The following is a 26,690-nucleotide window of genomic DNA, read 5'->3' as shown; positions in this document are numbered from 1 at the left end:
GGCGGGGGCAAGGCATTGAGGGATAGATAAGCGATGTACGCTGTTCTCTGCTTGTCCTCCAGGGAAGACGATAGGTAATCTGCTGGATTGGCCTCGGCCCCAGGTTTGTGAATTATGTTATAGAGATTCTCCTGTAATCTGATGCCCCATCGTTCAATGCGTTGGGGCATCTTGGTCCTGGGGTTTCCGAAAAGCAAGAGGAGTGCCTGGTGGTCTGTGATGAGGACGAACGTCCGTCCAATGATGAAGTGGTGGAATGTTTTGCACGCCCAGACAGCGGCTAGACTTTCACGTTCTGCCTTTGAGTACGCTTGTTCGATGGTTTAAAGTGCTCTGCTGGCGTAGGCAACCACCTTGGTGTCCTTTTTATTGTGAGGAGCTGTCTGCCGAGTATGGCCCCTAGTTCCACAGGGCTGGTGTCAACGGAGAAATAGGCCAGCTATCAGTTGCTGGCCAGTTCTTGTTTGATGGTGTGGATGGCATTCTGGCAGTGTTCGTCTCAGTCGAAGGGGACGTCCTTCTTTCGGAATTGTCAGAGGGGGTTGGTAAGTATAGCATAGTGCAGTAGGTAGCGGGCGCAGTATCCTGCCATGCCTAAGAATGAGCGTAGTTCCGCCACGTCGCTCGGGGCATGTAGGCTCACAATGGCGCTGAACTTATCAGGGTCGTCCCTGATCCCTTGGTCGGAGAATGTTTGACCGAAGAAGCATAGGCTCCGTTTATTGATGGTGCATTTTGAACCGCTGAGAGTGAGGCCGGCTTCACATAGGATGTTGCATACCTGCCGCAGGGTGCCGTCGTGCTGTTCTTAGGTGACGCCGAACACTAAAATGTTGTCACTGTAGTTGAAGGCATTCATGACAGGGGCGATTAATCTGCAAATTGTTTCCTGAAATATCTCTGCTGCCCAGGATATTCCAAAATTGAGCTGCTTATAGAGGAACAATCCTTTGTGTGTCGTGCAAGTGGTTATGGGATGTGTGATGCTGGAAATGCATCGGAGGGACAGGACCTCCGTATCCTTGTCCTTTACTGCCTTTTTCCTGTGTTCTGTCGTGTTTTCCATGCAGGAGTTCATGTGGGACTCCTGGCGGTGCAGCTCTCTCTCTTTTGGTTTGGTGAACGGACCCGTGGGATACCCTTATGGCACCCATGGGTGGGGGTACAACCCTGTGCCCCTAGTGTATGTTTTTGGGCACCTGTGGGTGGCCCGCAGAGCAGGTTATAGGCTGGTGGCAGCTCCATGTTGAATTTAACAGGTACGCGGAGTAGCCTCCATTTTGGGATACCCAGGCCCTGCCATTGGAACCAGTTGATTCCTGATGGAAAAACAAGATGACCCCTGTGGCCTCTTGCTTTCTATTACCTATTACCTTGTTTTCCCAAAGTCCTGGGAAGCCCTGACTCTGTCCCTTCCCCCTGACTGGCTGTTGGGTGGAAGTGCCATATATGGTGTTGTTGTGAAGGCCCGGCCAGACTAGCTGGAGCCTTCCCAGTGACTGCATGTTGTTGGTACCTCCTGTGGGTGGGACCTGGGTGGATGGAGTGTGTGACCAATATGCACTTCTTGGTGTGGTTGTCTGGTTTCTGGCATGAGAGACAAAGACTGAGACAGCCCTGCCCGAAACTGGCCTGAATGCAGTGTGTAGTGTTGAATGGCTGGGTACTTGTCCCAATCCACATTCCTTGTTGTGAGGAACTGGATATGTGATGAACTGGATATGTCAACTAGCCAGCTCCCACTGCCTATCAACGCACCTCCTTCATCCCAGAATGCACCTACGTTGAATCTAACGCTTCTAAACACCAGGTCTCTAGCCAAACACACCTCAGATGTTTGGGATTACATCAATGACTACAACATCGACATCATGTGTTTAACTGAAACTTGGTTGTCTGAGGCGCACGGACCAACTATAGAACATCAGGCTATACGTTCTTTGGTAAACATCGCAAAGATGGACACGGGGGGGTGTGGCAGTCATATGCAAAGAGGATCTGAAAATGTATGAAACAAAAATTGATTGCGAAGGTTGTGACATTCTACATACCAAATTTATCCCTAATCCTAATTTTAGCATAAACATAATAACTGTATACAGACCACCAGGAGCTACACACAACTTTAATGAACAACTTATAAATGTGCTCAATACTATCCAGACCACAAACTCTGCCATCATATTAGTCGGAGACTTAAATTTGTGGAAAGGAAATGTCAAAGATAAAAAAGCTAAGGAGTTGGAAAAAATGCTTAGGAAAAATAACATTCTGGTGCATAACAATGACCCTACACATGTTAAAGGAAACATCCTGGACTGGATGGCGAGCTATAACATTGCTTTATCAAAAATCACCACTGCACCATGTATATGGTCTGACCATTTTCTAGTCTCAAGTCAAATACTGCTCCCACCCTTACATAAACCCAAACATGAACCCCTGATCAAAATTATGCATAGGAATTAAAGGCACTCACCAGAGATAAACTAACAGAATGCTTGACCTCTCTTATGCTTATCACGAGCGATTCAGACCACCCGGATCTCCTTGTGGAGAAGTATAATACCCAAATGGCTATCTTATTGGACAATGTGGCCCCTATGAAGCCTAAAACCACGAGGAAATCAAATCACCAACAAAAATGGTTTACACCACAGCTGACCATATTAAAGGCCGCGAAACGTTGCGCAGAGCGTGCCTGGCTTAAAGACCAAAATTTGACGAATAGAGCCACCTGGAAAGTCCATGCAAAAGTACACAAAGAAACTATCATGGAAGCCAAGCGGACCTATTACAATGATCAAATTGATTCAGCCAATAATGGTACAAAGGAACTTTTTCGTCTCTTTAGGTCCTGGGAGAAACCAGAAGTTTTAAATCATTTAATTCCCCCTACTAAAGAGGACTGTGTCAGAACGCAGAAGGCCTTTTCCGACAAACTTACATGCGCTGAAGACAAAATTCGGAGACAACTACACAACCAAACCCTCGAGACTAATTCCTCTACAGCACAATAGGTAAAACCGAATCATATGATTAATCAAAAGGAGGAGCAACAATCAACCCCTACTGGTTTCAAATTTCCTGAAATCAGTCACGGAGGTTGAAAATACCATGAGAGCCATGAACCCCACCAGCTGCCCGGGGGACCTCATCCCGTCCAAAGTTATACTAGACCATCTGAGCATTTTTGCACCTTTTCTGTGCAGATTTGTAAACGCCTCCTTCAGGCATTGCACAGTTCCACAAGCCATTAAAACAGTGGCAGTTACCCCCCTTCTAAAAAAAGCCGGCCTGGTCCCTAAGCATGCCACTAACTATCGACCGATTACCAACACCCTCTTTTTCTTGAAACTGGTAGATAAGGTCGCCACTACACAACTTCAATCGCACATTGAAAATACTGGCAGGCTACATGAGAGGCAATCAGGTTTTCGCCGCTTCCATGGCACAGAGAGCGCCTTGGTTGATCTTCAGACCCACATGCTGTCATTAATTGAGAAATGTAGATCAGGCCTGTTAATATTACTAGATCTCAGTGCAGCTTTTGATTTCTTGGATCATAAGATCTTACTCCACAGACTGCTCAATACCGGCGGCTTGGCCACCAAGACCGTAAACTGGGTTAGATCCTTTTTGTAGAGTAGAAGATCCAGGGTACATTGGGGTGAGGCTTTCTTGGAAGTAGAAACCATCCTATGTGGCGTCCCGCAGGGAGCATGTTTGTCGCCCCTGCTTTTCAATATCTATATCGTCCCTCTCTGTAGAGAGCTGGAGAAGGTGGGCTTTTCTTCACTATCTACGCCGACGATTTCCAGCTGTCAATGGAACTATCAGGAGACCATCAAGCAAACCAACTCAAACTTAATGAGGTATATAGAGTGATAAAAGATTGGATGACCACAAACTGGCTATGCTTGAATGCAGGAAAGACGGAACTCATGATCTATGGGTCCAAAAAATCGAGAGAGGCATTAGCCCCGGTTTCCTCTGGCTTCCTGGTTGACGATAGTCTCATTAAAGTAGTTGACAAGGTAAAGACACTAGGTGCATACATGGAGGCTTCCTTGGATGCAGGTGCACATGTAGATGCCATCGAAAAAAACACTCAATATCATTTGCGAGTATTGAGGCAGGTCGCCCCTCTCATTTAAAAAAACAACCGAGCCAAGCTAGTCAGAGCTGTGATTTTACCACGCCTAGACTACTGTAACGCCCTGTTGAGGGGGGGCTAGTAGAGAAGACGTCCACAGACTGCAGAAAATTAAAAATGCCTCTGTGTGTATAATCTACTGTATGAAAAGGCATGAACCCACCTCCGATGCCAGAAGGGAGTTACATTGGCTCCCGATATCAGCCAGGATCTCCTTCAAAATGCTAACACTGGGTCACAAATGCATCTATGGGACAGCCCCTAACTATTTAAAGGACAAAATCCTGGCTTACCAACCTGCAAGAAACCTTCGCTCTACATCTACTCTATGTCTGCAGGTGACAAGGACTAAGAGAGCCCGTGGAAATGGACGTTCCTTCCCGGTGCTCGTGGCTAAGGCCTGGAACAACCTACCAATGGGGCTCTGAGCAGAAAGCAATCATCTGGCGTTTCGGAAGCTCCTAAAGACAGAAATGTTCATCTAACTCGATCATCGGTTATCCTCACTGGCCTTTCCTGCTTGTGATGGAGCGCTTGGATGCCTTAGGGCTTTTAGCGCTATAGAAATGTTATAACATAAAATAACATAACAGTGTCTGAGCGGGAGGAGGATGGCCAAAATGCACTGTGTGCCTGATTGGCTGACTGACTGCATGAATGCCCTTCTGTATGATTGGCTGCTGAGTGTGACCCAGCAGTGTGGATGAGAGACAGAATGGTATATCTGGGGACCTCTCACCACTGGAAAGTGTTCAGAAGCTGAAGTCCACTACGACGAGTAACTGGAGTTTGTTTGTTTGTTTGTTTATTTATTTGTTGTGCGCGCCGGACCCTCGAGTAGCAGGGCGCATAAAACAAGGAGTTTTACAACTTAGATGCAGAAAGGTTACAGTAACAACATATGACAGAAAAACAGGAGATTTTGGCTCCACAGGGTGAGGCATGTACAATACAGAAAATGCGCAGCCACATTCAATTTGTAGCTAACGTTTGCATAGTAACAGGTCAGTCTATAACAGGTGAAATGCATGTAGTGGTGGGTGGGAGAGTGACCGTTATATGGCATTTTCGGTAAGCCATTTTATAGTGTTTGTTCTGAATTTGTTGAATGTTAGGTCAGATCTAAGTGCCTTGGGTAGGGAGTTCCACAGTAGAGCTGCCTTGACAGGGAAACTGGAACCTCCGATTGTGGTTAGTTTAAATCTGGGCACTAAAAGGGAATTAGGCTGACTGTTCTGGTGAGTCTAGTAGGGTTTTTTCTAGTAAATAATTCTATAAGGTAGAGGGGGGCTTTGTTGTTTAAGCATTTATGGATGAAGGATGTGGCTTTAAGGTTGATTTTCTCTTGGGTAGAGAGCCATTTGTGTTTGCGTCTTATTTCAGAGATGTGTGCTCTTCTGGGAATATTTAGGGCCGCTCTAAGTGCATTATTTTGGAGCACTTGTATTCTGTTGAATATTTGTTTGGAAGTCCCTATGAAGAGGGAGTTGCAGTAGTCTAATTTTGATAAGATGAGGGCCCTAACTAGGATAAGACAGCTGTCTTCTGATAAGAATTGTTTACCGGCTCGTATTAATTTGCATGTATACGAGCCGGTAAACAATTCTTGTCAGAAGACAGCTGTCTTATCCTAGTTAGGGCCCTCATCTTATCAAAATTAGACTACTGCAACTCCCTCTTTATAGGGACTTCCAAACAAATATTCAATTAATGAATTAACTGAATTCAAGCCGTGGATGAGGCCAGTGAATTCACCTGTTTGGTAAAGGAGAGAGTCGAGTCAAGGTAAAAACCTAGAGTTTTTACTTCTTAGGGACCTTAATAGTGTTCCCATCGATGATAAATGCAGAATAGTTTTGGTTGAGTTTAGAGATACGGGAAGCAGTGCCCAGGATGATAAGCTCTGTTTTGTCATCGTTCAAGCAAAGGCTGTGGTTGGCCCTCCATGCTTGAACGATGCTATAGACTCTGTTCACCAAAGCCAGATCTTCCCCATAATCTCCGGTAAGTGGTAGGAGAATCTGGGTATCATCTGCATAGTTAGTGTAGGTGATACCCAGATTGTCAAGATCGTCAAAGAGTGGCTTGGTTAAGATTTTGTAGAGTGTTGGCGAGACGCAAGATCCCTGGGGCACTCCGCAGGTGATGGGTATCGGGTCTGCTGCCGCTGAAGGGGAGAATACCCTCATGGTCCTGTCACTGAGAAATGATTGTATCCAGACTATGGCCTCCCCTGAGAAGTGGGCCGCCGAGTCCAGGTGATTGCATAGGACTTTATGGTCCACCAGGTCAAAGGCGGCTGAGAGGTCTAGTAGGAGGAGGAGAGCTACTTTGCCCTCGTCTCTGAGTGAGTCTATTTGGGCCTTCAAGTCAATAAGGGCCGGAAGCCGGATTGGCGGACGCCAAGTAGCTGGTGCACCTCAAGGAAGTTCTGAATTTGGGTGTAAGCTACCTTGTCTAGTATTTTTAATAGGAATGGCACCGTGGTGATGAGCCTGTAGTTTGTGGGAATGTTAGGGTTCAGTGTTTGTTTTTTCAATAGGGGGAGTACCCAGGATTCCTTTAGGTTACGTGGAATGGTGCCAGTGGTAAAGGAGGCATTGATGAGTTTTGTGATAAAGGGAGCTAGATCTCTAGCAGCGTCCTTGATCAATTGTGCTGGGCATTGGTCTCCTTTGCAATTAGATGGTTTGAGAGCCAGAATAGTTTTCTCTACTTCAGTTACTGTGACCTTAGAGAAGCTGAATTGGGTACATTCATTGAGTTTGGGTGTAAGGATTTTGTCCCTGGGGATTTGGGTTTTGGCTGGTAATGAGGCTTTCTTTAGTGCAATTTTAGTTTGGAGGTTGGATACTTTAGTGGTGAGAGCCAGATGTATGTCAGTGCACCAGGTTTTATCTTTGATAGAGTCATCCTGTACAGCGATAGACATTTCCAGTTCTTTTGGGATGGAAAAGAGCTCCTTCATGCTAGAATTGGCTTGGGTAATCCTATTGTTATATATTTCTTGTTTGGCATGGATGATGTCCTTTTTGTATTGCTTAGAGATGTTTGTTAGATTGGATTTGTTTTCAGCGGTAGGATGCAAGTTCCATATTGTTTGGCATTTTCTTTTTTGTAGTCTTAGGTTTTTTAGGTGGGGAGTAAACCAAACGTTTAGGTTCTTTCTTGGTTTACTATTCCTAAGTTTAAGCGGAGCGACGCTATCAAGAGTGATGGTCATGGCAAGATTGAATTCCTCCACTAGAAGGTCTGGATCTGTATCTTCTGGTAAGGAGTTAAGTTTAGGTAGGATATGGGGCAAGATATTATCTGCTGTAATATTTTTCTTATTTCTAGTTAGAGTGGGTACGGCTGTGGGGGGTGTTGGAGCTATGGGTCTTTTAGTGTTGATAGTGAAAGAGATTAGATGGTGGTCCGTCCATATTTGGGGGGCAATAGTTATTATGGAGGGGTTACAATTGTGACTGGCGATCCAATCAAGAGTTCTCCCTTTGGCATGGGTGGGAGTATTCACCTTCTGCGTGAAACCGAGTTCTGCTAAGGTGTTGGCTACGGCAGTGGCCTGGTGATCATTGATATCATTGTAACCTAGGTTGAAGTCTCCTAGCACTAAAGTTTGTGAAGAGTTTTTTAGCTTCTCAGAGATAACAGTCGTGATATCTTCGTTAAAGGAGCTGATAGGACCTGGGGGTCTGTAGAGGAGATGGATGTTTAATGTTTGTGAATTGGCAGTGGGTAGTTTGATGGAAAGAAATTCACAAGATTTAAGGTTGGGTGTGGAGGTGATTCTCATGGATAGATTAGTTTTGGCGATAATCGCTATTCCTCCACCACGTGCATCTGGTCTGTCAGCTCTAAGGATCGTATAATTGTCTGGGACTGCTAGAGTAAGTGCAGGACCTGCTGCATCGTGGAGTCACGATTCCGTAATGGCGATGAAGTCAAGGTCATTTTCCCGGATAACGTCTGCTATGTCTGTAGCATGAGCGACTAACGATCTGGCATTAATTAAAGCAGCTTTTAGGTCGGGTTCTGGTGGAACTATAGACGGCAGTTTGGCAGTAGGCTTATTTCTTTTAGAATAAGGTTTACGGCTGTGGGGGTCGGTAGTTTCTAGAGGTAGAGGTAGTTTCGGACGAAGGTGGTCCAGGCTAATGTTGTATTTATTAATGGGTTCAAATATTTTAGGACGTCGAGCCCGGAGTCTATGGTTCCTCTGTGCTAAGATGCAAGGGGTTGTGAGTAGTGACTGTATGTGGACTCCTGGGTCCTCGAAAGGCTGGAAGGTTAGCATGGTGATGTAGGCAGTGGTAATGAGTATAATTATCAGATTATGGAGGGATACTCGGAGTGCTAGGTTACATAGAGTACATAGTGTTACTCCTGGTTAAGCTAGGGCCTGTTGTTCCCTGCATTGATCGAGTATTAGCAATGGCAGGGTAGGCTATGTGTAGGGAAGATGGACTAGATGCAGCAGTCAGATACTAGGCTAGATGCAGCAGTGAGATACTAGGCAAAGTGGGCTAGGAACAACCATCAAGTAGTAAGCTCAGATATTAGGCTAGATGCAGCAATCAAATACTGGGCTAAATGCAGCCACAAATATTAGGCTGAACGCAGCAATCAGATATTGGGATAGATACAGCAATCAAATATTAGGCTAGATGCATCAATCAAATACTGGGCTAAATGCAGCAACAAATATAAGGCTGAACGCAGCAATCAGAATTAGGCTAGATGCAGCAATCAAATACTGGGCTAAATGCAGCAACAAATATTAGGCTGAACGCAGCAATCAGAATTAGGCTAGATGCAGCAATCAAATACTGGGCTAAATGCAGCAACAGATATTGGGCTAAATGCAGCAACAAATATTGGGCTGAACGCAGCAATCAAATACTGGGCTAAATGCAGCAACAGATATTGGGCTAAATGCAGCAACAAATATTGGGCTGAACGCAGCAATCAAATATTAGGCTAGATGCATCATTCAAATACTGGGCTAAATGCAGCAACAGATATTAGGCTAAGTATAAACAATCAGATATTGAAGCTTGACCTTGAAGCCCTGCTGGACGAGAAGAATTGCTGTTGCTCTCCTTCACAATCTGAAAGCTGCTGTGGCTCCAAGGACTGACTCAGAGAGGACCTGGTAAGGCGCCCTCTTCCCGAGCTACGAAGGACCATCGTGCACCAGCTGATCTTTGCCAAAGCTCCCTGGTAGACAGAGCTTCGACAGGCTGCCGACCCGAGACGGGGACTGCCGCGGAATCTCAAAGAGAAGCACCCGGACTGTTGTCCGCCACTGTCGATGACCGCCGTCGCCGACCGGAGCCGCCGTGCTCCCGTTTGCCTAAGAACTTCAATTGATTATTGGACGCTCTCGTCTGCATCGTCGCCCGCTTTATCCCGCTGGAGAAAGCCCGACTGTCGACGCGCCGAGGAGCATCCACCTGTGGGTTTCCCGCCACCTAAAGACCACAGAGACGCCGACGACTCGACGCCCTTGCTGGGCCACAGTTCTTCATCCTCTTTTTGCGGTCCAGAACTATCGTCACCGAGGTGCCCTGCACGCCTCTTCCCTTGCAGGACGCCAACGCTCCGCCGTCGACGAGCACCGCTAGGAACGAAGCTGCCACTTCACCGCCGTAGTTCAACCTGTTCTCCGTCGGACGTTCAACGACCCGTGACTCCTGCCTTAAAGGGAGGGTACTCAAGAAGGACCGTCGATTCCCCGACATCGAGCGCCAAGTTCCTCGACGCCTCTCGACAATCCGTGGCTCCTTGTAACGCTCAACTGACTCCCACGGAGGCGCTGGCCTGGTTCGCGCTGCTGTGACCTCTTCTAAGGTGATGCGCAGGGTTCGGAAGACGGACTGAACCGGGCCCCCAAATCTGGCTTGTCTGGCTCGCAGAAGTATCCTTCTGTAGGCGAAAATAGGGGATTAACTGTCTGCGGGGTAATGCAATCGGCCTCCCACTTTCCCCTCTCACCCTCCTCGAAACCCTTCTGTGATTCCTCGTAGCGTCTCACCTTAGGGTCTGGAAGGACGAGCTCCCCATCCTGCTTCTGATGCAGGGGCGCGTTGGTATCCAGTTACTTCACTGGATTTTCGGATTGGTGAGAACCAAACTTGCTTGGCTTCCAGGTAGTTTTTTTGATAAGAGGTTCCCCTTGTGTCCATGCATTAATGTACTAATGCTAGTGTCTTTTTCCCCATAGGGGCCGGGGTACGGAATGCCGGGGAACAGGCACCGACCCGAGATGAGAGGTGAAATCCTTGTAGAAATCAGGTAAGTCTTTAATGAGCGTTTTTTGGTAATGTCTTTTCATTCGCTCATTAACGCTGATGTCTCTTTTTCCCCTTAGGGGCCGGGGTCCGGAAATGCCAGGATGCGGCGCGAACCCGAAATGAAGAGGGAATGAATCAACAGGTAAGTCTTAACATGGAGATAGAGCTTTCCTTATTCCCTTCTCTCTCTCACCTTTTGTTCTGGTCTTTTTCTCCCTAGGCGCTGGGGCGTGACTGCGAATCCGGATGATCGCTGCTGAACATGGAGGCGCCCTGTAAAGGTGAGTGGAATGCGGCGCTGCAGCGATCGACGCGATGAGCTTTTAAATAAAAGTCTTCCTTTTCAGGATTGTCGGTGAGATGTCTCCGGGATGTGGATTTAGCAGGTAAGGACTTTTCCTTCTTCTGTTCTCTTCTTCTCTTCCTTTGCAGGTGATCCAGGATGCTGGCAGGCGTGGCAGAAGTCAGGATGCAGGAGCAGACAGGGTGAGCGTCCAGCTGCTAGATGCAGAACAACGCGAAGCACGTGTGGCTGTTCGAGTGGGGTTTAAATAGCCTTGGAAGAAGTTCCAGGTATGTATCCTTCCTCCAATCAGGTATGTATCCTTCCCCGACCACGCCCGGATGGTAAATTAGTCCCACAGGTAAAGTAGTTCCTTTCAGGCCTCAAGGAGGCCGGGATCCTGCAGTATGGTCTGCATCAGGTAAGTGCACCCAAGCACTCCCATAATGAGCCTGGCGCCTATGGCGCCAGGACTGATGTCTTTTATGAGCCTGGCGCCATAGGCGCCAGTACACTGTCCAAAGGGCCCCTATATGGGGTTGCTGGGTCCTTCCTTGGGGACTGGATGTCCGCTTTCGGGGACTCAGGGCTTGAACCGGCTCCCCGGGAGCGGGCATCATGACACTCCTGCTTTAAAGGGAGTCACTCAAGAAGGATCGGTCGACGCATCTTCGAAGAACTCTACTCCACCAGGTACATTGGGGGGGTAAAACCTTAATAGGAGGAAATAAGACTATTGAACAATATATGACTGGGCTTGTACTATATATCTTTATTTACAGGTTGCCCAGGTGGGGGGATCTCCACACAGAACTGTGCCTAGCGGTAGGGGTCAGCATTCTGCCTATTGTTTCAACCATCTTGCGTTCCTTCCTATCTCTATTGCTGGTTTCCTCGTTATTGATCTGTGTGACATTCTAACCATACAGTTGATGCACTTTAATGAGATTCGATAACATTGGTGGTACCACTTTAGAATTGTATATATTTATCATTGTTGACTTCCGAGTACAAAGTGCGTTATTGTGATCGTGTACATACCTTTGAATATTAATTATATAAAGACTGTGTTTTCAGTAATACAGTGTGTGGACATTCCTTTGTGGGGGTTCGGGGACTACACTGTACTTAAGAACCAGCCCGCATCACCTCCTGAGAAGCTAGGCCTTCATTGCTCGTCCATTGCTACCTTATAGAGAATCTTGGCTGGGGTCTTCTGTGCCTCTCCTCTACCATATAGAGAGCAGAAGTACAGACACGCCCTACCAGTCTTTACACGATGTGATGCCAGATCTATCACTAGCTGGTGATACCCTTGGTTCAGATCTCGCTTGGAGAACCGGGTGGCCTGGTTGAGTCTAACCAGCATCTTTTCACTATTTGGGCCTGGATGTCTCTCCCTCTGGATTGTGGTGTTGGGAATCTGCATGTCCACGCAAAGACGCAGGCATCCGTCGGATTTGGGTACCACTACTAAGGGGGACACCCATGGGGTGGGTCCGTCGACTCTCTCGATTATGTCGTTTTTGAGGAGCAGCTGCAGTTGATGTGTCACCCGTGCTTGTAAGTGGAACCCGATTCTCCAAGGGTGAGTTACCCATGTGGTAGCCATGGCTTATTGATTCTATAGGCACTGGTCTTGTGCTTTGTGGGTTTGCCTTTATTGTCGGCTGGTGCATCGGTTTGTTTCCTTCCTTTAGCCTGTAGGGTGAGGCCGTGAGGTGCGCATTACACGCGGACTCCTCTGTTGGATTGTCCCTGAGGCCACGAGGTGTTTGGTGTGCGGCCCCGTGTACCCGTTTTCTTCTCTCTTGGGCTTGGTGTGCATGTTCTCGTATGCACCCACGTGCTGTGCTAAGGGTGGGTCCTTTCTCCCTGAGCGGTCTTTCTCGGCTGTGGTGGCTACTGATTGTCCTGTTTTTAATGTTTTCCCATACGTTTCCTCGCGTTATAGTGTGTTTGCAATGTGAGGCCTCGTGGCGTGTGTGATACGTGGCCTGCCGTGATGATACGTGGCTTGGGAATTGGTGGGCGTGCCTCTTCCGTTCCCTGTGGCAACCTGTCTCCTTGTCGGGTGGTGTTTTCTCACGCCTTCCCTTTCTTCCAGCGGTCTTGCTCCTTACCGTAGGTGGTCGTTGCAGCGTTGCGCCTCTGTCGCAGGCGGCGGTCCTCCCTACCGTTGCCGTGCGCATGTCAGGATAACATGAAAAAGATCATGAATGAATTGTAATACATTTATCATTCATTCAATGGCTGTGTAACAAAGGAAAATAATTTTTCATAAAAAAGAGAAACTGTTTGGTAAAAAAAGAAGGTGGATTCAAGAAGGGTACAGCAAGTGTGGAGTGGCTAAAAACAATATTGCATGTATGTGCTATGAGACATCACACCGAGAATAATAGGGTGCGCTTGACAAGGTTCTGCAATGTCTGTTGTGCAGTGTCTTCATTCCCCAGCTTCTAAGAGTAGCATATGCCCATCAGTTAATGGAAACTAGCACCTGGCCGCCAGGCAGCCATGGATACGGCAGGGCCCTGTCTAGCCAGCTAACCTGCTCTCTCTCTGCTGAACCTGTGTTCTCAGCGGCACGCGGCCCACGGTGCACCGGACTCAAGCAGAGCAGTCGCAGCTTGCCCTTGCGAGTCTCTCAGTCGACTGGACTACACAAGACACAAAATCTATAAGAATCTTTGCCCTGATACACCAGGCAGCCGGCACAGTGCTGCACGCGATGATAGCTGCACATGCCTAGTGCCAGCCCTGCACACTGTACCTACCACCAGTTATGCGTGCTCTGGTGTATCACGCTCTACCACAAGTTCTGTATTCTCTTATCCAGGTGGACTGGCCTATAGGGAACTGTGGAGAATGTCCCAGTAGGCCTCTGCACTCTGGGCCTCTTTTGTGTGGTAACCTAATTTATTTCCAAATGTTCTTATAGGAAGCGGGTTAGGCTTCCTAAACCTATACAATATGGGCCCCATTCTAAAAACTATTTCCAGGGCTTCTTTTGGTTCCCAGTCCACCCCTGGCCCGCTCTACCAGTGTTCACACTAAGTGTGTGTTATTAGAATCCTGCAGGGCACGTGCCACACTGCGTACTATGAGCCTCACTGCGGCACAGAGGCTAACACTCACACTCGAATGCATGGAGCTCGAAGCCACAGGCAATTAAAGCAGACCCGAGCAGGCTCTCATTTCCCAGGACACAAGGCCCGACCTTCAGGGCACGCCGCTCATCACGTGACTCATGCTCCAGGGGCCACGTGACTCATGCTCCAAGGTCCTTTTGCATAGAGTTCCTGCGCTCACGCACTGCCAGTGAATGGGAGACCCCTGGGGTGCATTAATGGATGTAGTTAATGACTCAGAGAATGTCTGCCTGAGATGGAGGGTTATTAATGCAGCCCGGAACTCCCAATGGGGGGAGGTTGTGTTGCCGGAGGCGCGAATGCAGCTCTGCATAAGGACACCGTCTAATGGGCAGCTCTGGTCAGGCTCTTATGGCTCCGAACCAATTCCTCTCGCCATTCCCTCTTCCCTCCCCTAAACCCACGCTTCATGCCTGCTTTCTCTTCCCCCTCATCTCCCCACGTCCCCCTCTTGCTCGCTTCCTCTTTCCCTCCATTCCTCCCGTCCCTTCCGCTTTTATTTTCCAGTCGTTATTCGCACACTTCCCAATATTCTGTGCAGGGTGGGCAACTTTACAAAATGATTTTGCAGGAAACATTAGAAGTGGGAGCCATCGAAAGCGGCCTGCAGTTCCATATAGTGTCATTGCACCCCCTACCCCGCAGTGCGCGAGGTTCCATATAGTGTCGTTGCACCCCCTACCCCGCAGTGCGCGAGGTTCCATATAGTGTCGTTGCACCCCCTACCCCGCAGTGCGCACGGTTCCATATAGTGTCGTTGCACCCCCTACCCCGGAGTGCGCGAGGTTCCATATAGTGTCGTTGCACCCCCTACCCAGCAGAGCGCACGGTTCCATATAGTGCCATTGCACCCCCTACCCCGCAGTGCGCACGGTTCCATATAGTGTCATTGCACCCCCTACCCCGCAGTGCGCACGGTTCCATATAGTGTCGTTGCACCCCCTACCCCGCAGTGCGCGAGGTTCCATATAGTGTCGTTGCACCCCCTACCCCGCAGTGCGCACGGTTCCATATAGTGTCGTTGCACCCCCTACCCCGCAGTGCGCGAGGTTCCATATAGTGTCGTTGCACCCCCTACCCAGCAGAGCGCATGGTTCCATATAGTGCCATTGCACCCCCTACCCCGCAGTGCGCACGGTTCCATATAGTGTCGTTGCACCCCCTACCCCGCAGTGCGCACGGTTCCATATAGTGTCGTTGCACCCCCTACCCAGCAGTGCGCGAGGTTCCATATAGTGTCATTGCACCCCCTACCCCGCAGTGCGCGAGGTTCCATATAGTGTCGTTGCACCCCCTACCCCGCAGTGCGCACGGTTTCATAGAGTGTCGTTGCACCCCCTACCCCGCAGTGCGCACGGTTCCATATAGTGTCGTTGCACCCCCTACCCCGCAGTGCGCGAGGTTCCATATAGTGTCGTTGCACCCCCTACCCCGCAGTGCGCGCGGTTCCATATAGTGTCGTTGCACCCCCTACCCCGCAGTGCGCGAGGTTCCATATAGTGTCGTTGCACCCCCTACCCCGCAGTGCGCGAGGTTCCATATAGTGTCGTTGCACCCCCTACCACCTCCCATCCACCTTTGGGGTAAATTAGTGACGGATGGCATTTTGACACACACAACACAAACACACACTGTGGGACCATTATAGATGCGGGACCCTCATCCTTTAGAGCTGTGTCCAGGCCATGTGGGCCAAAATATATGCAAACATCCCAATTTGCATACGTGTTGACACCAACATAAGTGACGTCAGAGAACGGGCACTGCAAGAAGCAGCATCAGTCTGTGATACTTTGAGGCGCCATGGGAAGGGGAGTGGCTTCAGAATACGCTGGAATGATTACGTTAAGTGGCAAATAACTTTGGGGTGTGAAAAACATGAATGACAGTGTTACTAGATATGGAGCAATTCTATAGTCATGAAACAGTGAGTGGGGATTTTTTTTTTATAATGGTTTATTATAATAACCTCTTGATATAACATAAGCTATGAACTGAATCAGGGAGATTAAATGATTTTCCCAGGATCAGGGACTGTGGTTAGGGGGTAACAACGGGATGTGGGCAATTTAGGAAGTTAACCACATGTCTTTCCAGGTTGAGGTGATATAAATATTTATTAAGGTTTTGTTTAAAGAAATGCCTTGAAAATAATACACACAACATCATACGTATGTCCTAATAAACTAAACGTACACTGTGTACATTGTTATAGAAACAGCTGGAGTATAATAAGTGTGTCTTTAGCTGTATTTTCCCCATCCTGCACAGCACCACGGAAAGTAATGCCAGACCAATCTTACTTGGGGTTTAAAAGCGGTCTTATACACACAGCATGCTGCATTGTGCACTCTTCCCGTTTCTCATCAGTGCCATTCACATTTCTTAAGGGCCAAAGTCCCTGCTATTGTCCCCCATCCTCCTTCTCATCAGTGCCTAATTGCTCCCATTGTGTTAAGGCACTGCACAGACCCAGTGAGCCGCTGTCCAGCAATCACAGGGAAGTGTGAGCCCAGAACTGAAAAGGCATGTATGACTCCCCGCATAGAGTGTCTGCAGAACGCGGGACAAACCCCATCAATACGGGTGAGTCCGCAAAATACGGGATGGATGGCCACCCTAATTCTGTGATCAAAAAGAGGTCGACTTTTTCAAGTTTATACAATCAATTCATATATTTCCCCCCACACTCCAACTGCCCTTTCTGGCCCTGTGCCACTGCTTCTCCCTGGCTCTCGGCCCCATCCCCCACTGTCGCACATTACCCATCGGTAAAATTATCCTTTTCATGTTGTATGGGTGATATTGATACGTGACTAGCTAGTATGACGTCATGTGAAGTGCATAGCTCCCAACCTTTTGCGTCACCAAGGCGGGTGAAAACACCCGATTTTCTTTTTGGCGGGCGAGAGCCCATAGAAGTGAATGGACGTATGAGGGACTTGGGGGGGATTCAGCTGCTTGCAAGGCGGGCGACATCCGAGTTGAGAGCTATGGAAGTGCCATGAGTGTGGAATGCGAGTGAATGTGAACTGGAATAATCATATTAAAGACCCATTCTGGAGCACACTACTTTTCTTCTAGTCAGTTGCACTTATTTCATGTGCCCGCCATTCCAATATCCAACCCCTTACTCCATATTGCCTTCATCTTCCAGCCCATTCCAATGGCTCTAGACCACCCCCCAGTACACTCACCTGTCTCAGGTTCTTGACAGACTTAATCCTTGTTCTCAGCACCTCTCCTCAATCCCCTCAGATTGCCTTACTGCCTTCCATGCCCACTTCCTCATCCTAGTGCCTTGCCCCATCCCCTTAACCCCATGAATGGCCTATTGGTGCCCTCACCCTGGTTAATGGCCCCTGCATCCTTCTTTCTCTCACCCTGACACACAGCCCCTCCTCCACTCCAGTACCCCACATTTCCTCTCTGCCCTTTGTTCCTTCACTCCCCATCTTCACTAGTCCACCATCCAAGGTCCCTGCCATTTCTTCACCAGTCCACCATCCAGCACTTCTATCTTCAGCAGTCCACCAGCCAGGGTCCCTACTCTATCTTCACCAATCCACCATCCAGGCTCCCTAGTCTACCTTCACCAGTCCACCATCCAGGGTCCCTACTCGATCTTCACCAGTTCACCATCCAGGATCCCTACACTGTCTTCACGAGTCCACCATCCAGGATACTTACTCTGTCTTCACCAGTCCACCATCCAGGCTCCCTACTCTCCCTTCACCAGTCCACCATCCAGGGTTCTTACTCTATCTTCAACAGTCCACCATCCAGGATCGCTACTCTATCATAACCAGTCCACCATCCAGCACGTCTATCTTCAGTCCACCAGCCAGGGTCCCTACTCTATCTTCACCAGTCTGCCACCCAGGACCCCTGTTCTATCTTCACCAATCCACCATCCATGGTGCCTACTCTTTCTTCACTAGTCCACCACCCAAGGTCCCTACTATATCTTCACCAGTGCAGAGTCCCTACTCTATCTTCACCAGTCCACAATCCAAGGTCCCTACTCTTCACCAGTTCACCAGCCTGTTTCCCTACTCTATCATCAACAGTCCCCCATTCAGGACCCCTACTCTATCTTCACCAGTCCACCATGCAGGGCCCCTACTCTATCTTCACTAGTCCACCATCCAGGGTCCCTACTCTTCACCAGTCCACCAGCCTGTTTCCCTACTCTATCTTCAACAGTCCACCATCCAGGGTCCCTACGCTATCTTCACTAGCCCACCATTCAGGGTCCCTGTTAGGTAAGATTTCCACAGAGCTGGTAAATCCTCCTTTCCTGGTTCAACTCCAGAACTTTTTTCTTTTCTAGTGGGATATTTTTCATTAATACCTCAGTGAGTGGGAACCTTTTCCCACACTCACCTAATCTTTAACTCTTTTTATGGGTGTCATTTTTAAGACTCTCCATAGTGTCTTTTTAAAGTTATCATGTTTAACAACTTATTGGCAATAAGTGCCTGTTGTTGCTGGGTTGCCCTAGGGGCTCCCCCTTTAACTTTCTTGTGCTAACCTTGAGTGAACTACAGTTCCCAAGGGTAGAAAGGATCTTTGGATCCCTTTTACATTTTGTTAGGTGAAACCAGCACACATACAATGTATCCCCTTTCACGTTAAAACTGTAACAATTCTGTTACAGTGACAAGCTTACCTTTAATGGCATTGATACCTTTTACTAATTTGGAGCACCTTTAACGCGGGCTGTGAGCACAGCTGCAGTAAAGGCACCAATGGGTGCTCATTTTACCAAAATGGCCCTGTCTTCTTTTTGTGCCATTTTAGTGTTTTTTGTCGTTTCTTGTTCCTTCCCCTGACATCCAGGGTGGGAAATTCCTTTGTGTGAGTTTTGTCTTCGGTGGGAAACCCCTGGACACCCCGCCCAGGCTCCAGTCAGTCTGTAAGCACAGGAAGTGGGGGAGGTTCCAAAACGTCCCCCTCCTTTGTCTTACGCCTTGCTTGAACTGGGACAAATCCCAGTGGGGGGCTGGCTGTCCTGATTGGACAACCAGACACCCCTTTCTTGTAAAATGCGGGGAGAGAATGCAGAGGTTGTGCTGTAGTTCCTGATAAATACTGGAAACCTAGAAGCTGAAGTCATGTCGACCAATGGAACTTAAACCGAAGAGGATGATGAAGGAAAAGCTGGGAAGATGATTTCCAGCGACTGGAGAGCCTGCTGTGTAATCTGGTCCTGCTGCAGCCCTTCCCTCCAATCGACCTGGGGACTCCGAAAACAAAGACCTGAACCCAGAGCCTGGTGAGAGCCACTAGACTCAAGAAGACCTCCATTTTGAGCCATCCCACGGGTTTCTGCAACCTTGCGTTCTTGCAATACCCCAATACCCTGGGACCTCCAGCCACTGTGTGGTGCACAGTATCCCAATTCCGAATCTCACTGAATCTTCGTGGGCATCCTGGTGTATCTCCAGAGACACGAATCGAGTCCAAAAAGTCCCCTCACAAGAGTGCTGGCCCTTTAAAACTATGAGATTTCAACCGCGATTTTCTGTCTTCTTCTGTGCTCCTTGAAAAGGCGCCAAATCCACAGAACCGCATTCAGCCACGAGAGAAATCTTGCCTAGAGCCTTCTTCATTGATCCCTGCTGCAAAGTCCCTTCTGAGGTCTTGTGTTCAGTCTCCAGGACAAAGAATCCACTAACCGGGTATTTGGCTGCAGTCCCTGAAGTTCTCCTGCTGCAATCTCTTCTTCATTGCTGAGGTACTGTGTTGGCTTGGGTATGTACTTACCAGGACCGTCATTTGGGGGTCGCCAGAGGTCGCAAGAGCGAATGCTGGCGATTGGCCAGTGACCCCTGTCAATCTCTTGCGACCTCTGGCCATTGACCAATCAGAGGAGGAGGGGGCGTGGCCACAGTGTGCTGCGATGCTTGTGTTGGCCTCCATTTTGATTATTGCACATGCGGCGAGCAGCGGAAAATGTGTGTGGTCGGTGGTTCTCTTCTCTGAGACTGCTGTGTCCAGGCAGGCATTGATCCATCCACGATCATCCACCCCACTGGAGGCCAGGCCAGTGACTTCGAGGCAAGTCAGTCCAGTCGACCGCCATGCAACAGGTCGCCGCCAAATGAATTTTAGTCACGTGTAAATATGTGCTGGCGGCACATATTTGCACGTTAGTAAAATTAATTTGGTGCTGCTGCTGCCTGCTGCCGTCGGCACCAAATTCATTTTACTAACGTGCAAATATGTGCCGGCGGCAACTTGCAATGTTGTTAAGGTGCCGCCGGGCCGGCACATACTTGCACGTTAGTAAAATGAATTTGGTGCCGACGGCAGCAGCAGCACCAAATTCATTTTACTAACATGCAAATATGTGCCGGCCGGCGGCAGCTTGCAATGTGGTTAAGCTGCCCGCCGCCGGCACATATTTGCAATGTAGTAAAATGAATATGGTGCCAACGGCAGCAGCACAAAATTCATTTTTACTAAAGAGACCCTCCAAAAGTGCCTCAGAAAACTGTCACCCCAGCACCTCTACAAGCACCCAGAGCCCCATGTTCACAGCGTCATGCTGGTCTAGGAGAGTTGCAGCCCAAAAACAGTGTAGAATTGATTCATAAAATGGAAATAAATTGCACAACAAATAGGACATGTTTTCTTGGTAAGAACATGTTTTTCTGTTATATACGGCTTACCTTTATTTAAATACGTTGTCGTTGTTTCGCTTTGCCATATGCCATAAAGCATGTTTTCAAAGTGTGCTTTGTTTGCAGCACTACTATGCACCTACGTTTGGAATCCTGCTTTGGGATCTTATTACCCCCATTAGCAAACAGGTTTTCTGTATCAGAATACACTGGGCCTAAAAGCAATGGCCTATAGTCAATGTCAACGAAATATCTGATACCAGCTATCTGTCGACCCTTTGCAGGCTGGCTAGTTCTAAAACAGACCGGCATCTTGTTTTGCAGCTTTCATCTGGCCATTTCCGATGAGCTAAACCCTCGGAGTACACACACCTGTTTGGTGCTTACTAGAGGAAAATAACTTGGCTCCACGGCAGGTACTCCCATGATGCCGAATGGTCTTTTGTCCCCAGACATAATTGATGGGTTGGGGGCTGGTAGCCCTGCTCCAGCACCAATATTTACACGCTTGGGCTACTGGGGGTTAATAAGGAGTTGATCAAATCCCTCTGAAGTTAGGTCAAGCTATTGGCATGAAGTCCACAAGAAGAATCAAGGGTTTGTATTTTTCATTAAAAAAAAAACAGTATATGGACTGTTATGGTTATCTATGTGTAGATTGTTCAGTTTTGAGAGGGGTGGACATGGATAGATCAATATTTGAAGCAGGTAGATTTGCTTGATGGAATGCACTGAGGTGGAAATGGGGTTACTTTATTGGGTGTCCCTCTGATGTCTCCCATGGACTCCCCCCCATTTATACATTTATACCCCCCAATATCTCTCCCTCCCTAGCCTAGACATCCCTAAGCCCCTCTCCTCACACTACACCCATCTCCCCAACTCTCACTACAACAATCTCCGCAATTCACCACTCTTCTCTAGCCATGCCTTACGACACTCTCTCTGGCTATCTCTTACCACTGTCTTCACCCCATTCTGCTTCTCCCCACCCTCACCAATACTGTCTTGCACTCTCTCCACCCGTTATCACCATACACACGCTCTCTCTCGCTTTGACTCGCTCTCTAATCCCCCTTACACCTCTCCCTCTCTATCTTTCTCACTCACCTTTTACACAGCCCCCCTCCTCACACTAAAGTACACAACACATACACAGCTAGTATACCTCTGAGATACCTCACCTGCACTCTGCTCCAATTCTGCCAACAACACTCCACCAGTCCGTTCCTCTGTCTGTCCTCCTCCTGGTTTCCACCGTCACACCTCCTGACCTCAACCCTGCAACCCTCACTCTGCATTTCTTTCAGTCTCCTTTTATACTGTGGTCCTGCTGGTGCTGGTTCCTCTCTTTCCCTCCAGTTGGCTACAATGCTCACCTGTCTCTAGGGACCAATCTGTACCTGTCTTTTCACCAGGGGCTGGGTTACATAGGTGAGTAGCTTTAAAAACTCTTCTAAGTCACAACACCTTTTCCAGCAGAGCTCTGATTGAATTCTCTGATGGCAAGGTAGCAGCCAGACTGAAGAAAACTCTGAAGCCATCTCCTGCGTCATGTAATCCAAAAAGGTGGTGTGTGGTGAAACACTTTGACTATGCCTGATTAGAGGTAATCGCCACAGGATTGTCACCATACTTCTTGCAGCGATCAGTCAAGACCATTGCAGCTGCCTCTGGTCCCAAGAGGGGCCTTTACCCCCTAGGCTGGATTGATCACCAATGCCCACCATGACTTGGTCCATTCAGCATTCCCTGGCTTTTTGGTTATTGAGGTATTCAGACCCATGTTCACCTCAGCCCAGGCAACCTTACTGGTACCCACCCCAACTGCCCATCTGATCCCTGGCCTCATCTCCTTTACTTCACAGGCGCCATGTGAGGATCACTCCTTTGAGTGGTTTCAAAACCTCAAGTCAGCAGCAAATACTTCATACTTTAAAGGGCTGATTTAGGATTTGCTTCTACAGCCCTTCGTGCCTCCTTTACAACCACCTCTTACACAACCAGTGCCCTAAGGTCCAGTGGACAAATTGGTCGAGGCAGGACCTCACACATGTTGTTAAGCCTGAGAAACAAAACAGAGAATTTCCCAAGAATTCTTCCCATGCCTTATAATGTCATGTGTTCCTGGGTTACACAAATCCACCAATGAATGCCTCCTGTGCAGCAAAAAAGCAAATATACCGTTTCTATTGTCATTTTGCATCTGAAAACCTTCAACTACAGCACATCAATACATGTTTGTGATTGACATATGCAGGTGGGATTTCCCAGCAGAAGGCAAGGGGCCCCAGAGATCTTTTTGAAATGGGCCCCCTCGCATCCTCCCCCGGCCCTCGTTACTCAGTCTGAGTCACTGTGCTGGCGGCGGCTTGCATGCATACCTTCTGTCCATTTGAAGATATGAGGAATAATAACACACACGCACCCCCCCCCCCCCCCGCCGCGTGCCCTGTGCACTTCAGGTCAGCAGTCACAGGATGCCAAGATGCCAGTATGTGCGGTAGATCTCGTGGGCACACAGAGTCCCTCCTGCATTTTCAGGAACATCGGCTTGGAGGACAGTGTCTTCAGTTTGCCTTCACGCTTTCGGTGCCAGTGTGTTTGAACACTGCAGAGAGAGGCTTGTTTTTTTTTAATGATGTTGAGCTCCATTGCTTTTCAGTGTACGCACTCGATTTATTTTTGTTGCTTGTATACCCTATTTTATTGGCGATGATGTGATTGTAGGAAGTTATATAAAAAATGCCATATAACATATAAAGGGACACGAGGAGATTTGCCTTTATCCCACAGTGCTCACCCTGTTAGTTTCTCACGCAGAAAACCCGTATATCCCTTAAGGCCAACCCTGATCATGTTGTTATAAATCACTAAAGTCTGTTGATCGCAAACAATGGACTTTTTCATAGTGCCGTTGTCTGCACTTGCATAGGTGCTAAAGTGAGAGCTGCGCATACCAGAAGATTATGGCAATGTTTTAACTATAAATTGACCTTGCAAGAGGTCTTCTAGGTAGGCAGAAACATTACCTGCGCCTGATAAACTGGGCACGAAACATTATGCAAAGTCAGATCTTTTAACATAACGATGGCAAAAAAACCTTGTATTTCCGTTTTGCTGGTGCCCTCTCAAAAGCAAATAAATTAGTAGTATGCACACATGTGTTCCTTTGGATGCCCTTAATTATCATGTGATTATGAGTTTTCAATAGGTTTTGGTGCAACTCAGGTGCACTAACAAAAAGAGCACGTGCGTTCCAGGCTGCCTTGCATGATGACTGTGAGCGAGCACGTGTGTTCCAGGCTGCCTTGCATGTTGACTGTGAGCGAGCACGTGGGTTCCAGGCTGCCTTGCATGATGACTGTGAGCGAGCACGTGTGTTCCAGGCTGCCTTGCATGTTGACTGTGAGCGAGCACGTGTGTTCCCGGCTGCCTTGCATGATGACTGTGAGCGAGCACGTGTGTTCCAGGCTGCCTTGCATGATGACTGTGAGCGAGCACGTGTGTTCCAGGCTGCCTTGCATGATGACTGTGAGCGAGCACGTGGGTTCCAGGCTGCCTTGCATGATGACTGTGAGCGAGCACGTGTGTTCCAGGCTGCCTTGCATGATGACTGTGAGCGAGCACGTGTGTTCCAGGTTGCCTTGCATGATGACTGTGAGCGAGCACGTGTGTTCCAGGCTGCCTTGCATGATGACTGTGAGCGAGCACGTGGGTTCCAGGTTGCCTTGCATGATGACTGTGAGCGAGCACGTGGGTTCCAGGCTGCCTTGCATGATGACTGTGAGCGAGCACGTGTGTTCCAGGCTGCCTTGCATGATGACTGTGAGCGAGCACGTGTGTTCCAGGCTGCCTTGCATGATGACTGTGAGCGAGCACGTGGGTTCCAGGCTGCCTTGCATGATGACTGTGAGCGAGCACGTGTGTTCCAGGCTGCCTTGCATGATGACTGTGAGCGAGCACGTGTGTTCCAGGCTGCCTTGCATGATGACTGTGAGCGAGCACGTGTGTTCCAGGCTGCCTTGCATGATGACTGTGAGCGAGCACGTGGGTTCCAGGCTGCCTTGCATGATGACTGTGAGCGAGCACGTGGGTTCCAGGCTGCCTTGCATGATGACTGTGAGCGAGCACGTGTGTTCCAGGCTGCCTTGCATGATGACTGTGAGCGAGCACGTGTGTTCCAGGCTGCCTTGCATGATGACTGTGAGCGAGCACGTGTGTTCCAGGCTGCCTTGCATGATGACTGTGAGCGAGCACGTGTGTGCCAGGCTGCCTTGCATGTTGACTGTGAGCGAGCACGTGGGTTCCAGGCTGCCTTGCATGATGACTGTGAGCGAGCACGTGGGTTCCAGGCTGCCTTGCATGATGACTGTGAGCGAGCACGTGCGTTCCAGGCTGCCTTGCATGTTGACTGTGAGCGAGCACGTGCGTTCCAGGCTGCCTTGCATGTTGACTGTGAGCGAGCACGTGCGTTCCAGGCTGCCTTGCATGTTGACTGTGAGCGAGCACGTGCGTTCCAGGCTGCCTTGCATGTTGACTGTGAGCGAGCACGTGCGTTCCAGGCTGCCTTGCATGTTGACTGTGAGCGAGCACGTGCGTTCCAGGTTGCCTTGCATGATGACTGTGAGCGAGCACGTGCGTTCCAGGCTGCCTTGCATGTTGACTGTGAGCGAGCACGTGCGTTCCAGGCTGCCTTGCATGTTGACTGTGAGCGAGCACGTGCGTTCCAGGCTGCCTTGCATGATGACTGTGAGCGAGCACGTGCGTTCCAGGCTGCCTTGCATGTTGACTGTGAGCGAGCACGTGCGTTCCAGGCTGCCTTGCATGTTGACTGTGAGCGAGCACGTGGGTTCCAGGCTGCCTTGCATGATGACTGTGAGCGAGCACGTGGGTTCCAGGCTGCCTTGCATGATGACTGTGAGCGAGCACGTGCGTTCCAGGCTGCCTTGCATGATGACTGTGAGCGAGCACGTGCGTTCCAGGCTGCCTTGCATGTTGACTGTGAGCGAGCACGTGCGTTCCAGGCTGCCTTGCATGTTGACTGTGAGCGAGCACGTGCGTTCCAGGCTGCCTTGCATGTTGACTCTGAGCGAGCACGTGGGTTCCAGGCTGCCTTGCATGATGACTGTGAGCGAGCACGTGGGTTCCAGGCTGCCTTGCATGATGACTGTGAGCGAGCACGTGCGTTCCAGGCTGCCTTGCATGTTGACTGTGAGCGAGCACGTGGGTTCCAGGCTGCCTTGCATGATGACTGTGAGCGAGCACGTGGGTTCCAGGCTGCCTTGCATGTTGACTGTGAGCGAGCACGTGGGTTCCAGGCTGCCTTGCATGTTGACTGTGAGCGAGCACGTGCGTTCCAGGCTGCCTTGCATGATGACTGTGAGCGAGCACGTGCGTTCCAGGCTGCCTTGCATGATGACTGTGAGCGAGCACGTGCGTTCCAGGCTGCCTTGCATGTTGACTGTGAGCGAGCACGTGCGTTCCAGGCTGCCTTGCATGTTGACTGTGTGCGAGCACGTGGGTTCCAGGCTGCCTTGCATGATGACTGTGAGCGAGCACGTGCGTTCCAGGCTGCCTTGCATGATGACTGTGAGCGAGCACGTGGGTTCCAGGCTGCCTTGCATGTTGACTGTGAGCGAGCACGTGCGTTCCAGGCTGCCTTGCATGATGACTGTGAGCGAGCACGTGCGTTCCAGGCTGCCTTGCATGTTGACTGTGAGCGAGCACGTGCGTTCCAGGCTGCCTTGCATGATGACTGTGAGCGAGCACGTGCGTTCCAGGCTGCCTTGCATGATGACTGTGAGCGAGCACGTGCGTTCCAGGCTGCCTTGCATGATGACTGTGAGCGAGCACGTGCGTTCCAGGCTGCCTTGCATGATGACTGTGAGCGAGCACGTGCGTTCCAGGCTGCCTTGCATGTTGACTGTGAGCGAGCACGTGCGTTCCAGGCTGCCTTGCATGTTGACTGTGAGCGAGCACGTGGGTTCCAGGCTGCCTTGCATGATGACTGTGAGCGAGCACGTGCGTTCCAGGCTGCCTTGCATGATGACTGTGAGCGAGCACGTGCGTTCCAGGCTGCCTTGCATGTTGACTGTGAGCGAGCACGTGCGTTCCAGGCTGCCTTGCATGATGACTGTGAGCGAGCACGTGCGTTCCAGGCTGCCTTGCATG

This window comes from Ambystoma mexicanum, chromosome 1q (assembly GCF_040938575.1).
Source record: "Ambystoma mexicanum isolate Mex_15411 chromosome 1q, UKY_AmexF1_1, whole genome shotgun sequence".
Taxonomy (NCBI): domain Eukaryota; kingdom Metazoa; phylum Chordata; class Amphibia; order Caudata; family Ambystomatidae; genus Ambystoma; species Ambystoma mexicanum.
This window is presented reverse-complemented; position numbering follows the sequence as displayed.